The sequence below is a fragment of the Anolis carolinensis genome, chromosome 5, assembly GCF_035594765.1.
Source record: "Anolis carolinensis isolate JA03-04 chromosome 5, rAnoCar3.1.pri, whole genome shotgun sequence".
NCBI lineage: Eukaryota > Metazoa > Chordata > Lepidosauria > Squamata > Dactyloidae > Anolis > Anolis carolinensis.
This window is the reverse complement of record NC_085845.1, coordinates 74296919-74310907: the sequence shown is the minus strand read 5'-3', so window position 1 is coordinate 74310907 and position 13989 is coordinate 74296919.

The following is a 13989-nucleotide window of genomic DNA, read 5'->3' as shown; positions in this document are numbered from 1 at the left end:
TGATATTCTGGGTTATATGGCTGTGTGGAAGGGACTTAAGATGCTTCTACGCTGTAGAGTTAATGAAGCTTGACATCACTTTAACTGCCATGGCTCAATGCTATGGAATCATGGTTGCAGCTTGATGAGGCACTAGCAGAGGAAATTATGGATCTTGCAAAACTGCAACTCCCATCATTCCATAGCATTGAGCCATGGTAGTTAAAGTGAATATGCTGCATTGCTTTTGACTCTTAAAATTAGGGGTGTCTGCTTTGGCTGTTTTTTAAACTGTCTGTCTGGTTTTATCAGCTACCTTACCTTCTTTCTTCAAATAAATGTTGTAAGAATTTTTTTAAAAAAATCTGATTTTATTTTTTATGCCATAAAGTGCAAAGAGAAAAGAACTGTACAGACTAAATGCATCTTCGTACATTAAAGTGATAGCTGCCTATATTATTTTCTTAATCACCAAAGGTCCAGTAGCTCTCCATTAGAAGACTGCTGTTGAAATTGTGGAATACCAGAAAAGTATTACATAGCTTTCATCTGTCAATATTTTATTTTATCAGAGCAGGGCATTTCTGATTTATGTTAAATATTTAATCACAAGACTCTAAGCCTTGTTGAAAAATATTCACCTTCTGACCCAGCTTTCTGAAGGAAGCTTATGGAATGGATCCCAAATATCATTCAGGCATCTTACTTACTTTTGGTAGATGATGACTTGGCACAGCTGCAGTTGTGTTTTGCTGGGCAAGCACTGGAATGCTCTGTTTGTCTTCAAGTATGCTAGTATCTTCAGAAAAGAGCATATTTTATATTTAATACTTGGTCTATTGGCAGGGGTCAGTCACCTTTCATATTATATAATCTCTACTAGTAATGGCTTACGGCAAATATTTGTGTCACATATATTATGAAAATGATCTATGTGTCTCCCGCTCCTCCTCATCCATGTCTATGGTATAAAGTAGACCACCTTGACATATTGGGCAAGATAGTTGTTTGGATGGGCAGACATGGGGTCCAGGGGGCTACCATATTCTCCAGCAATTGGCTCTCCCATCCCCAGCATGCTCCGTGAATGGGAGGCTGAGAAGGGAGAGTGATATCAGCAACCAATAAGTTTGAACCTAATGGTTCAAACTTATTGGTTGACTGTAAGGCTGGATCTGTAGTACCATAAACTCCAGGATCTGATCCCAGGGCACCTCCACTTAGCCCTAAAACCCATGCTGAAGTGGGATAAAATAATCTACTTCGGTACAGATTCTAGTCTACACTCACCCACTTTCAAGAAGGCCCAGATCTAATGAGGTATTTAATTAATTTGGAATAAACCAAAGAAATCTTGATTTGTTTTAAATTAATTCGTTTTACCTGAGGCGTTGTTTGGATGCCTCCGGTAAAAACAGGACAAGTTCCACATTTTGGCCTGTCTGTCCTTGGGCTTTTTTCTTAGGCCCTCCTCTCGCACACAATCCTATCCTTCCTTCCTTCTCTATTTCCTTACTTCCCTCTTTCCTCCCTCCCTCCTTCCTTTTCTCTCTTTCTCCTTCCTTCCTTCCCTTTTGTTTTCTTTCCTTTTCCCTTTCCTCCCTCCCTCCATTCCCTTCCACCCTTCTTTCCATCCTTCTCTTCCTCCCTCCCTTCTCTTTTTCCTTCCTCCTTTCCTCTTTGGAGATGTTTAGCTGGGAGAAGGTCGAGAGGGAACCATGTTTCAAGATTTAAAAGGGCGTCCCATGAGAAGGAGGGAGGGAGAAAACTAATTTTCTGCTGCTCTAGAGATCAGGGCATAAGGGAGCACTGGGTTCAAATGGCAGGGAAAGAGATTTGACTGAAAAGATGAGGGTAAGAGCTGTTGGAGAGTACCTCTGAAAGAGAAGATGAAGGGAAGGAAAGGTCAGGGAGGGGACTTGTGGAGAACCATCCTTCCTTTCGGCCCACCCACCCTGCTCCGGCCCACCATGTGGCCCCCAAATTAGAAAGTTTGCCCATGCATGCCTTAAAGCCTAAGACCTGATCCCAGGTTTTCTGTTTATCCCAGATTATCTGTCAGTGTGTGAACTCATATAATCCAGTTCAAAGCAGAAGACCTGGGATCAAATCCTGGAATATAGGGCCTGTCCGGAAGGGCCCTCAGATTATCTACTTTGAACTGGATTATATGAGTCTATAATGCCAAGTAATTTGGGATAAACAGATAATCTGGGATCAGATTCTGGGATATAGGGCAGTGTACACCTAGCCTTAATTTTCTATCTAGTTGGGGTAGAGAGTATAAAAGCAGTTGAAGGGATCCTCTCATGTAAAAACAAAAACAAATTACTTTTAGAGATTCAGCCACAATCACTTTTTTGCTCTCCTACTTCCTCCTTCCTTTCTACCATATGCTTGTATCCCTTTCATGGATTCCCCTTGAGAAATCTTAGAAAAGTTCTAAGTGAGGATAATGAATTCCCTATCTGAAATCTCCAAATACTCTTCCAAAAGACCAGGGGACATGGTGTGACTTTTAAACCAGCAGAGTGAATACAAACTTTCTTCAAGTGCAAGTATCTCAATTAAAATAGGAACAGAGAGCTACTCCTGTAGCCAAATGTGATGGCATTCAGCCACTACTATTTTGTGGTCAAATGTACTGCTTCTGCAATCAGATTTAGCTGCAGCATCAACAACGTCTTGCCCAGTACAACTCCTAGAAGTCTTGGACCCCATAGAAAATCATGAAAAATATTGGGAGTTGCAGTTCAACAACAACCAGAGATTTTTCTTTTTGTTTTTACAACTTCCAGATTCCATCACTTTTCCAGACTCTGCTGCCTCTGACACTGAAAATCCTGACATAATAATAATCAGTCTTATTAAACAAAAAAAATACATTTATCCTTCTGCCTTTTTTCACATAGGCATTTATACATATTTTTGTGTAATTCTCAGATTTGGAATTACACTTGCTTTAAATTGGTTTTTAGGGAGAAGTTAGTGATGAAATAATCCACATATGAATCTCCATAATTAGCAGATACAACTACTAGTTGATGGATAGTTTTAATTTGTTAATATTGCTAATGGTTGTTAAAGATTATAAAGTTTACAACTCATGTTTACAGAGTCAAAAAACTAAGTCTGTTCTAGGATTTGATGTTGCATGATGGTTATTACAACCATTTTTGATGCAATAAAGAGACAGAAAGTTTTGTCAATATTTGTCAGATGTTTTCCAATGAGACTCGTGTTTACAAAAAAGCTTTTTGTGTTGAATCACTTAAACAAAAATCTATGAGCTCTAAAAGCCTGTTTATTTTATGGATATGTAACAAAATGAATTAAAGGTTTCTTGATACATTAGTACATGAGGAGTGATCACATCGTTTATTAAAGTATGAAGAAGTAAAAACATCATTTTTTAAGCAGCTTTAAAAAGTGGGCAGAGAAAGTGGAGAAATACTATCTATTTCACTTTTATTGTGCTACAAGGGCGTACTGAAAGTAATGCCAGTGTGCCAGAAACTATTAATCCAAATGTGATGGTATTGCAATACCAGGCAAAGTAATTCTTACTACATGATAGACATCATTTCTGTATCTTTGGGTATAACACAACCATAGATAAAAAGCAGAAACAGAGAGCAGTCTTTAAATTCTTGACCACAAAAGGATGTAGTACAGTAGAGTCTAACTTATCCAAGCTAAATGGGCCGGCAGAAGCTTGGATAAGCGAATATCTTGGATTATAAGGACTGATCAAGGAAAAACCTATTAAACATCAAATTAGGTTATGATTTTACAAATTAAGCACCAAAACTTCATGTTATACAACACATTTGACAGAAAAAGTAGTTCAATGCGCAGTAATTTTATGTTGTAATTACTGTATTTACGAATTTAGCACCAAAATATCACGATGTATTAGAATCATTGACTACAAAAATGGCTTGGATTATTTAGAGGCTTGGATAAGCGAGGCTTGGATAAGTGAGACTCTACTGTACTACCAATTTGCAACGTGCAAAGATTAGGGAGTTTTTTTTTTCTCCTGTGAGGAGCAACCTGAGAAACTGCAAGTCGCTTCTGGTTTGAGAGAGTTGGCCATTGTGATGACTCATGGGCCTTGTAGTCCTGTTCCTAGTACTATTGTGACAGACAAAGAGGAAAACATGGGATTTTTGCCGGTTCAGCCAGAGCCGGAGTCTCCTCAGTCTCCTCACCTGCAGGATGTTGATGTTTGTCCTCAAGAATCCAGCCAAACAAGCCTTGGGCAGAATTCTCCCCCGTTTTCCAGAAAGGACATTTATAATAAAGATAGAGGGGCGAGAGAGGCTAATCGCCGGTCTCTCAGAATCGCTGCCAGACAATTAGCTGATTAAGCCTGTTTCCCTTGGGAAATTCTAAGGAGTCATGCATCTGGACACAGTTTGGGTTTCACTTCTTGTTCTCCAGGGAAAGTGTTCCTTGGCGGGAAAACAAGATCCTATATAGGTGTTTTGCCGCAAGGGGAACCTTGCGGAGTCAATTCGTCAGCTCGAGGAGTGAGATCGTGTGTGGACTCCAGTTCCTTGTTTCCCGGATCAAGTTCAAGCCTGCCTTGTTTCGCGTTTGCCACGGACCTTGTTCTTGCTTCTTGTTTTGCCTCGCATCAAGTCTTGTTTTGCCAAGAATCTAGTTTATGCTCTAGCCTCGTTGTCAAGCTTCTATGGACTAAAAGACCTTGTCATCTCCCCACACTATTGCTTGGCAAAGTGTGTGTTTCGGTTTATGGATTATAACTTTGGACTCTAATATCACATATTGGACATCATTTTCCTGGACTATATTTGGCCTTTCCTGAAAGGTCTACTTCTGAACTATATTCTTCACTTGTTTTTATTAACTTTATATATTTCCTTAATAAAGATATTAGATAGATTCTGGTCTCTGCGCATGGTTATTGGTGCTCTGCAGCCTGGGTCCTGACAGTTTGACTCCGCCGCCCTAAGCACCAATTAACATAGGCCAGAATGTCTACAGGAACCGGGGCAGAAGCCCAACCACTCAGCTACACCATTTCCAAGGAAGAATTCGATAGGATCCGAGATACCCTCCGAACACAGGAGGGAGAAATACGGGGCTTAAAGGAACACGGTGTCTGGCTCCCTGGCCTAGCGCTTCCAACCAAGTTTTCTGGAGAAGCCTCCAAGGTTCATGTTTTCCGTCGCCAGTGCCAGGCGTACATAGAGGCCCGCCAAGCCAAGTTTCCCCAAGAAGAAGTCAAGGTGGCGTGGATTTACAGTCTCCTGGAAGGGCCTGCGGCCAATTGGGCGACGGCGCTATTTGATGCGGGTTCCATGCACCTAAGCTCCGCGCAAAACTTCCTGAATCACCTTAAGGCGACATGGGGGATCGAGGACAACGAGGAGGCGGCTGGCCACAAACTCCGGCGTCTCTTCCAAGGGGACAGGCCGTTGTCCCAGTACATAGCCGAGTTCCAGGTGCTGGCTCAGAACACCGGCTGGAACGATATAGCTCTCAGAGGACAGTTCCGTGAGGGTCTCAACATCGAGATGCAGGAAGAAATCTCCAAAGTGGATCCTCCAAATTCTCTTGAGAGACTTATCAATCATTATTTACGAGCCGAAGTCCTGCTTGCCAACAAAAAACAGTGGCTCCGAGGCCAGAGTGGAAGAGCCGGAGTGAAACCTCCCACTTCCGCCAGTATTCAGCCACGTCCAGTGTGGAGACCCCCACCACCAGCCCCAAACTCCAGGGGAAGCGAGGACGAGCCGATGCAGTTGGGCAATGTGCACCCCAGACTAGATGTTGCCGAAAAGGCCCGCCGCCAACGTTTAAACCTCTGTTGGTACTGCGGGAACGGGGGCCACTTCGCCAGAGAATGTCCAGCCAAGAGAAAGCCCGCCGCTCTCTTGCCGGCGGCGTCCTCCGCGGAGACGGAGACGGCCGAGGCGGCTGGAGCAAAGTCGGCGGGGAAGCCAGCGACCGGGCGTAGAGAGGCTCGCCAACCCGGTCAAAAACCCCACTCAAGAGCCGCAAACCGGGGTCCTATTTCTCCTAGTGGTCACGCTGTGGTCAGCGAAAAAAGGACCCGTCATGATCCATGCCATGATAGACTCAGGAGCAACAAACAATTTCATCGATAGAGAGTATGTCGACTCTCTGGGATTACAATATCACGATTTCAAGAACGCCCGGGTGGTGCAGGCTATAGATGGCCGTCCCCTAAAGACAGGTCCAGTAAGCCAATGGACTGAACCCACCAGAATGTGGATAAGGGAACACATGGAAGAGATTTCCTTCTTTGTTACCGAGGTGCCCCACTTCCCTGTGATTTTGGGAATTCCATGGCTGACACTCCACGATCCAAACATCTCCTGGTCCAACACAGAATTACAGTTTGCTTCAAAATATTGCCAAAACCATTGTCTAGTAGCCAAGGTCTGCCATGCCACAGATGCGGAGCCCATCATCACCTTGCCCAAGAAATATTCAGACTTTTGGGATGTTTTCAATGAAAAGGAAGCCGAGAAACTACCCCCACATAGACCCTACGACTGTGCCATTGACTTGGTGGAGGGGGCCCCGATCCCGTGAGGACACCTCTACTCCCTGACTGAACCAGAGCAAGAAGCTCTCAGGGAGTTCATAGAGTCAAATCTTCGCAAGGGATTCATCAGACCCTCTCAATCCCCAGCTGCTTCCCCAGTGATGTTTGTAAAAAAGAAGTCAGGGGACCTACGCTTGGTTGTGGACTATAGAGCATTGAACAATATCACGAAGCGGAACTGCTACCCCCTGCCTTTGATCTCGGACCTATTAGACCGGCTTCGAGGGGCCAAGGTTTACACCAAGCTGGATCTCCGGGGGGCTTACAATCTAGTTCGCATCAGAGAAGGGGACGAATGGAAAACAGCCTTCCAGACCAAATTCGGATTATTTGAGTCCCTAGTCATGAATTTCGGTTTATCTGGAGCTCCCGCAACATTCCAGCATTTTGTCAACGATATCTTCCAGGATTATCTAGATCGGTTCTTGATCATATACTTGGACGATTTTTTGGTGTTTTCTAGATCACAATCGGAGCATGACCAACACGTCAGGATGGTGCTACAACAATTGCGGGATCATGGACTATATGCCAAGTTAGAAAAATGCGCCTTTGATCTGCAAGAAGTAGACTTCCTGGGGTACCGCGTCTCGCCACAAGGGCTCTCCATGGACCCAGCAAAGGTTTCAGCAGTATTGGAATGGCGGGCGCCAACCAACAAGAAGGAAGTGCAACGTTTCTTGGGGTTCGCGAACTAATACCGCAAATTCATCCCAGACTTTGCCCGCTGGTCTGACCCAATCACCAGCTGCATCCGCGGGAAACAGCCTTTCCGCTGGATGGAGCAAGCAGAGAAAGGGTTCCAGCAACTAAAGAAGTTATTCACGACTCAGCCAATTCTACAGCACCCTGATCCAAAACCCCTTTTGTTGTACAGGCTGACGCCTCTGATGTGGCAATTGGGGCTATACTCATGCAACCGGTGGGAGAACACCTTCATCCTTGTGCCTATTACTCCCGTCAGCTAACAGCCCCAGAGAGAAATTACACTATATGGGAAAAAGAACTTTTGGCCATAAAGGCAGCCTTTGAAAATTGGAGACATTGGTTAGAAGAGGCCAAATTTCCCATTGAGGTTCATACTGATCATCGAAATTTAGAACACCTAAGGACCGCACGAAAGCTAAATCAGAGGCAACAGCGCTGGGCTTTATTCTTTGAACGTTTTGACTTCCAGATCCATTATGTAACCCCGGCTCAGACCAAGCAGGCAGATGCTCTATCATGGAAACCAGAGTATGCTGCAGGACGCAAAGAGACCTTCAAATTTCGATTGCTGCAGCCCGAAAACTTTGCCATGCTCACAGTGGGAAACACCAAATCCACTTCAATTGAACCAACTCCTTCTAACCCTGAACCCCTTTGCGCTCAAGAGATTAGAGCCAGTCAGCAGGCAGATGCCTGGGCTCAAGAACAGATTCGCCAAGGACTACGTTTCCCTTTCTCACTTAAGGATGGGCTACTGTGCTACAGGAATCATGTTTACATCCCTCCAGGTCCAGGTAGAGAAAAGGCACTTCATCTATGTCATGATTGCAAGCCAGCAGGGCATTTTGGACTTTTTAAAACCATGCACTTGATCCTACGGGATTTCTGGTGGCCCAAGATCCGCAAGGATGTGGAGAAATATGTCAATACCTGCCCGGTATGCCAGAGTTCCAAGACGAGAAGGGAGAAGCCGACAGGGCTACTGCATCCCCTTCCTACTCCATCTCGCCCATGGGAGATAATTTCCGCGGATTTTATCACCGACCTACCACCTTCCCTTGGATTCACCACGATCCTAGTGGTGGTGGACCTTTTTACCAAGTTGGCCCATTTCATTCCCTGCAATGGTCTCCCCACGGCCAAAGAGACTGCAGATTTATTCCTTCAGCATGTTTTCCGACTTCATGGATTGCCCAAGAGTTTAGTCACAGACCGTGGATCTCAATTCACCTCTCGTTTCTGGAAGGCACTACAGAAACTATTGGGCATAGACTCTCGTTTATCTTCAGCTCATCATCCCCAAACGGATGGGCAAACTGAGCGCACCAATGCCACTTTGAAACAATACCTTCGCTGTTATGTAAACTACCAGCAGGACAATTGGGCTTCCCTGTTACCTCTATCAGAATTTGCTTACAACAATGGTGTCCAGGCTTCAACTAAAGAAACCCCGTTCTTTGCAAACTACGGCTTCCATCCACGTTTCTTCCCTTCTGTCATTGAATCTTCAGAAGTCCCTGCAGCGGAGGACTGGTTGCAAGAACTTACAGCGGTGCAACAACTCTTGCACCAACAACTGGATCAAGCCAAGGAGGACTATAAACGCCACGTTGACGGCCATCGCCAGCCGGGCCCCGAGATCAAGGTAGGAGATCGGGTTCTATTGTCCACTCGCTTTTTGCCCTCCCACCGTCCTTGCCGGAAGTTAGATGCCCGTTTCATTGGTCCCTACCCAGTGGTGGCGCAACTTAACCCCGTGACTTTCAAACTACAACTCCCGCGCTCCATGCGCATTCATCCAGTGTTTCATCGTTCCCTGCTCCTTCCGGCGGATGGGGTACGCCCCAATGTGGACCAGCTGGCCCCCGCCCCTGTTTTGGTGGACGGGGAGGAGGAATTCGAGGTTCAGGACATTTTGGATTCTCGCTTTCATCACCGCCGCCTTCAGTATCTCATTAACTGGGTGGGTTTTGCGCCCGAAGAACGCTCTTGGGAAGACGCTTCCACGGTCCATGCCCCCGACTTAGTTCATCGCTTTCATCAGGCCTACCCCGCCAAGCCGCGGCCCCGCGCCCTGCAGAGAGGGCCCATGTTGGAGAGGGGCCTTGAGGAGGGGGATAGTGTGATGACTCATGGGCCTTGTAGTCCTGTTCCTAGTACTATTGTGACAGACGAAGAGGAAAACATGGGATTTTTGCCGGTTCAGCCAGAGCCGGAGTCTCCTCAGTCTCCTCACCTGCAGGATGTTGATGTTTGTCCTCAAGAATCCAGCCAAACAAGCCTTGGGCAGAATTCTCCCCCGTTTTCCAGAAAGGACAATTATAATAGAGATAGAGGGGCGAGAGAGGCTAATCGCCGGTCTCTCAGAATCGCTGCCAGACAATTAGCTGATTAAGCCTGTTACCCTTGGGAAATTCTAAGGAGTCATGCATCTGGACACAGTTTGGGTTTCACTTCTTGTTCTCCAGGGAAAGTGTTCCTTGGCGGGAAAACAAGATCCTATATAGGTGTTTTGCCGCAAGGGGAACCTTGCGGAGTCAATTCGTCAGCTCGAGGAGTGAGATCGTGTGTGGACTCCAGTTCCTTGTTTCCTGGATCAAGTTCAAGCCTGCCTTGTTTCGCGTTTGCCACGGACCTTTTTCTTGCTTCTTGTTTTGCCTCGCATCAAGTCTTGTTTTGCCAAGAATCTAGTTTATGCTCTAGCCTCGTTGTCAAGCTTCTATGGACTAAAAGACCTTGTCATCTCCCCACACTATTGCTTGGCAAAGTGTGTGTTTCGGTTTATGGATTATAACTTTGGACTCTAATATCACATATTGGACATCATTTTCCTGGACTATATTTGGCCTTTCCTGAAAGGTCTACTTCTGAACTATATTCTTCACTTGTTTTTATTGACTTTATATATTTCCTTAATAAAGATATTAGATAGATTCTGGTCTCTGCGCATGGTTATTGGTGCTCTGCAGCCTGGGTCCTGACAGCCATCTACAAGGACGTTGCTCAGGGGACACGCAGATGTTTTTGATGTTTTACCATCCTTGTGAGAGACTTCTCTCATGTCCCCACATGGAGCTGGAGCTGACAGAGGGAGCTCATCCATGCTCTCCCAGGTTGGATTCAAACTGGCAACCTTCAGGTCAGCAACCCAACCTGCAAGTCACCCATAAGAAAACACTACAGAAACAATCTAGGTATACCATGAAATCCATGACTCTGCAATTATTTGGCAATAGGGGAGGTTCTTGCACAAGTGGGATGATCAGTAGAGCCACACTTGCCTTACATCCCCAATCCTATAAAGATTTTATGACCTGACAGGCATTACATTCAGTACAACCCTTGTATTAATATCAGCAGAACTTGTTTGTATGAAAAATGCTATTATCTATCTAGGGATTAGGAGATGAAATAAGACTGTGTTTTTAAAAAAGTAAATGCAATATTATTAATGAAACGGAGGAGTTGAATGATGTTTAATTTGGAAGGACTGTGGCCAAATATTTTTCATAGCAAGAATTATCTACAAATATTTTGTGACAAATTCAGTATACATTTCTACTTTTCATGTTATCCCCCCCCTCCCCCCCCCCCCCCCCCCCCGGTAATATCATACAACTGTGGTAGCAGTTATGTCTCAGAACTCATAAGTAATATGTTACAAATAATGAAGTTTCTCTTTGGTGTAACAAGAGCATAAGAATTAGTTTTTGAAAAACAAAGAATTCTTATGTTTATTCAGTGAAACGAGTTACTTGCTTATTTTGCTTATTTAAGCCATTTTAGCATTTTAAGTGATTTTTTTGGTCTTTTTTTCTTTCTTACCTTCAGAATATCTTGCTGACTTCTTTGTTTTGGACAGATACATAACAGACGCTTAAGTTTTTCAAAAAAATTCTTCTGCTAAACAAATTAAATGTAAACATTATCCAGTGTTGTTATCATTGATTATAGCATTTCCTTAGATACTTTAACCTGCTCTGAGCAATCTAAATGTGTACATTGCAGTCATGGGTATCTCATTCAGCTCTGTGTTTATCTTGAATTGATTGTTTCCTAGAAGCAAGCTACAATCCTGCTTCTGTGTTTTGGTGCCCCGCACGGTGATGACCAGGAGCTCTCCAGAGCTTTGTGGCCACTGCCATGGTGACAAACAATGGAAAAGGTGACTGTCTAATAGAGCTGAACCAGATTTGGCCCCACTGGGTGACAAGGACTCTGCTCCACTGCTGATGTGGTTTGGGACCACAGCATGTATCCCTGTGGAATCTGGATCTCCGTGGAGATGGGCCCTGGGGATACTTTGATGCAATGCAATGCACATCAAACTGGGCCACAAAATGGATCAGAAGGCAACAAAGGACAAATAACTAGTGTGGTACGTTTACAACGTATCATCTCAGTCAGTACAAAAAATATGGCATCAAGAAGGCTAACTGGTATTTCCAGATTACTTCCAAAGGCAGCCCTGCATACACACAATTCAGGAGGTTAGCAAAATATAGACTGAAGCAAGGCTATCCATGCAAATAGAAGTCCAGTTCAGGTGCCCTGTAAGGTAGTAGCAGAAAAGATGCAAAGAGGGTGGTGATGTGAAGAGGAAAGCCTCTCCATTTGACCAAGGTCTTTGAAAAGTCACACATAGAGAGCAACAAGAGAGAGTGCACTGTCTTCCTTGCATATTTAATCAACTGAAGAGATTGGTCTTATGAATAACCATCCTTGTTACAGACATCCCCTTTTCTGAAAAATGCAGAATTATCATGCAATTTCATCAAGATTTCCCCCCTCTTTCATTGACTTGAATCTAGAGAACCACAAGCAGAGTTTACAAGTTCTGCTCAAGCTATGGAGCTTCCCCACTCACATTCCTGTTAAGTGGTAGCCAACTGGTCTCAAAACAAGCCCTTTCAGGATCAAGGGACACTGTAAAATTGGATGTAATGTGGCACAAGGGTGGCAATTGCTGGAAACCCACCCACTCTTTATAGGAGAAGGAAGCATACTTTCCACTCGTTGCAAGAAATTCTCCCTGGACACAAGCTGTGATTAATTTTTCAAGCACACTTTCCAGTTTAAGCTTTTAATCTTGGAGCTGTTGATCACCTTGATCGCAACAAAAACACAGTTCAGCTTGCATCTCCCCACTAATATGCTGATTTTTCACTACTGAATAAAGAAAAATCTGAACCTTAAGACCGAATGATCAGACAGAAATATTCTTATAAAAAGCAGTGTTTTTAAAATACGATAAACTATTTCATCTGTTTTTGTTGATTTTTAATATATTGCTTATTGAGTATGAAAATGGGATTTCTTCTGGCAGAAAAATAAGTACTTAGGATGGGGTATGTGAACCACCACTAGGCATGATATTACAAAATGTTATGTTCTGTACAAATGTTAACAGCTCCTAAATAGCCCTCTGTGTTACAGTTAAGGAGAGGAAGCTGAGAGTTCATAACTTGTGCCATTGGGTCAATTTTCTGGGTCCATGTCCAAAATCAGATATGCATTTTGAACTTACAACTATTCAAAATTAGAAAATATAGTGGCTGTTCTCAAGTGCATATGACCTGGGATGTATGATTTGGTAAACCAGTGCTGGAACCAGAATGCTGTTCAATATAATTCTTTGTGGCAGGGAGGGAAGGAACGGATAAATTGCTCACGCTTATAAAATATTATAATGCCATTAATTCTATTGTAACAGAGATGACCCATCCATGATATCAGCTCTCAATTACTGCTTGGTCATCTAATGAAATGTACTGTATATATTTGAGTATAAGCTGACCCAAATATAAGGTGAGGCAGCTAATTTTACCACAAAAAACTGGGAAAACTTATTGACTCGAGGATAAGCCAAGGGTGGGAAATGCAGCAGCTATTGGTAAATTTCAAGAATAAAAATAAAAATAGATACCAACAAAATTACATTAATTGAGGCATCAGTAGGTTAAACGTTTTTGAATATTTATATAAAACTGTAATTTGAGATAAGACTATCCAACTTCGATTAAATCATTACTCTAACCTTCTTCAGTGTAAATGTGCTTACGTATCCTTCCAATAATAATAAATAGGGTAAAATAATAAATGTAATAATAACAATAATGATAGAGTAAAATAATAAATGTAATAATAATGATAGAGTAATATAGAGGTACTACTGAAAAGCCAACCATAGCAAAAGAAGTAGACACAGCAGCAGAAAACAGATTTAATTATTGAATGTTTTTAACATCATCTCACTTTTTATAAAAACTAAATCAGATGCAGTTAAAAGTCATAGCACATCACAAAAAAGTTTAAAATATAATTAAACTGACAAAAGAATTACAAAGAGTTACCCTATATAAAGCTAAACAAGATTCCTGCCCACAAGGCAAATAAATCATGTCCCAAGAGAGTTATATGGAATCTTGTGGCTCTACTCATGCTGGGATCCAGCATGTCCTGGAGGTTCCATAATTTCTCTTATCTGAGTCTACACTGCCATATAAAATCCACATTATCTGCTTTGAAATGGATTATATGGCAGTGTAGACTCAGATAATCCAATCCAAAGCAGATCATGTGGATTATCTGATTTGATAATCCAGATTATATGGCAGTGTAGAAGGGACCTTGGAAAATAAAATAATATGAAAGAACAGACATACTCACATCATGTCTTTTTGAATAATCACTGATGT